General features: G+C 34.8%; 1 pseudogene; it reads right to left on the bottom strand.

Annotated features, from left to right (window-relative positions):
- Window positions 1-528: 528 nt before the first annotated feature.
- Window positions 529-645, bottom strand: LOC145280451 (5S ribosomal RNA; annotated as a pseudogene).
- Between the last annotated feature and the right edge of the window lie 1472 nt (window positions 646-2117).

Here is a 2117-nt window from a genome sequence, read left to right as displayed (position 1 = left end):
CTTTTTGACTAAAATATTTTATAATAACATTCCAATGGAATCAATCTCCCAACAAGACGATGCCCTTACCATACGTCAAAAGTTTCCGTATGTTGGTTTAAGAAAAACGGAATTACAGTTATGAAGTGGCTCACTCAATCCCAGAACTAAATCTCATTGATACTTTGTGGTCCATTTAGGGAAAGAAGCGAGAATGAAAAATGTTTATATAAAAAAAGAAGAATTAGAGGTTCATAAAAAGTGGTAGAAAAGAGATCTTTCTACCTGCAACGATTTAGCCAATAATAATCAAAACCGAATAAAAGATGTTATAAAGGAAAAAGAACATGTCAAATATTGATTGTTGTTCAAATATAAAACAAACAGATTTTTCCAGTCTTTGACAGACTATGGATACCGTGAAATTATTGTGGCAGGAGGTGCGCAATCTCCAACCACACCTCTCCTGAGACGACATTGTCAAATACCAGTGGCACGTGAAGTGTATGTTCAGGATGACTGGAAACAAAGGCCTAGATGGGCGGGGAGAACATACAGCGCCTATAACTCCCAAATGGTCACCCATCTGGTGTTAACCAGGTCCAATGTTGCTTAACTTCGGTGATCTGACGAGAACCGGTGTGCCAACGCGATGATGCCGTATATATGCTCAACTATATATGACCTTTAAATATATATTTGAGTCAGAATTTCGATTTTTATTAGTGCTTCATATTTTCAGCAATGGCTGTAGTTCCAGTTGTTAACATCTATTTATTGGAGGAGCTCGATTTTCTCACGTTCTATCGGATCTCTGTCACATGCATCCGTTGCGTTTTCGTTCTAAATAAGCACATCGGGACATGGAAATGCGCTTATCTACTTTTACGCTGAAGTGTCCTACTTATTTTATGAGCACCTGAATATGCATTTATTCAAATCGCCTTAATCTGAAATGTTTAAATAACAGAAAACAATTCGTCCTAGCGTTGGAATTTAGAGCTCTGAGTAGATTTCCACGAAAATGACAAATCTTCAAAGATGGTATGTGATTGACGAGTTCACTAATTCTAATTTAATGCATCATCATCATCATCACTATCATCATATTAATAATAATAATAATAATAATAATAATAATAATAATAATAATAATGATGATAATAATAATAAATGCAGGAAGACTTGTTTTCACTCAGATTGTAGGGAAGATTAGAGGTTTTTGTCAATGAGAAGTATTTTATGTTTACGTGTGTGAAAACTAATCTCTTCTCTATATGAATAAAATGCATTAATTTTTCCCCTCCGACTTTGACCTTAAAGGATTGAAAATCATGACATTACACGCAAATGTAATGCGGTAAAACTGTAGCACATTATCAGAGATGTGCTACAGGCCTATTACCTCTACAGTTCCTCGACAATGGTACATTCCTATATTTTTTCCGGTGAGAGTCCACTGCCAAAATCGGTCAGATTAAATGAAAGTTGCTACATCTTTTCTCTCTATTAGATTCTTCCTTTCCATGCTCCCCATTTACACCGTAGCGGATGCGTTCACAAGGAACAGTCCGAGGAAACACCGGTTTGGAATCATACAAGGTTATTTATGCCATTTTTTAAAATCTTTCCCCCCTGATTTATGCTTTCTGTTTTTCCCATAATAAAATAAAAATTAAAAAAAATGAAAAAGAAAACGCGATTATTAATATTATTTTCTTTTTGCTTCTTTTTAGTTAGTGTAAGAGGCAACCTGCTTGACTAACCGTTTCTTACTTCCGGTCTTACCGACTCTAACCGTGAAATCTAACTATGGCCTTTATATATTAGTGCTTTCAACTCAACATTTACTTTTACACAAAGAATTCATTCTTTAATATTTATTATTACAACGCAACGCTATCGTGATTTCACTTGCATTACACTTTAATTGAAATTAAAACAAAAAAATACATTTAGAATTCGAGAAAACAAAAAAAATCATTTAGAATTCGAGTGTGGTGCGTGACTACTGAAACTAAACCAAAACAAACTTCACTGCGGAATTGATATTTGACCTAATTCACTTCTGGGTTAATTCATTACGTTTTTTTTTGGCGCTTCCGCCTCAATTATTAGAGTTCAAGCCCGCCCTTCCT

Source organism: Euprymna scolopes, chromosome 7 (genome assembly GCF_053919585.1).
Source record: "Euprymna scolopes isolate OS-2025 chromosome 7, ASM5391958v1, whole genome shotgun sequence".
In the NCBI taxonomy this organism is placed as follows: Eukaryota; Metazoa; Mollusca; class Cephalopoda; order Sepiida; family Sepiolidae; genus Euprymna; species Euprymna scolopes.
The sequence above is the reverse complement of the archived record's forward strand: the minus strand, read 5'-3'. Positions and strand labels throughout refer to the sequence as shown.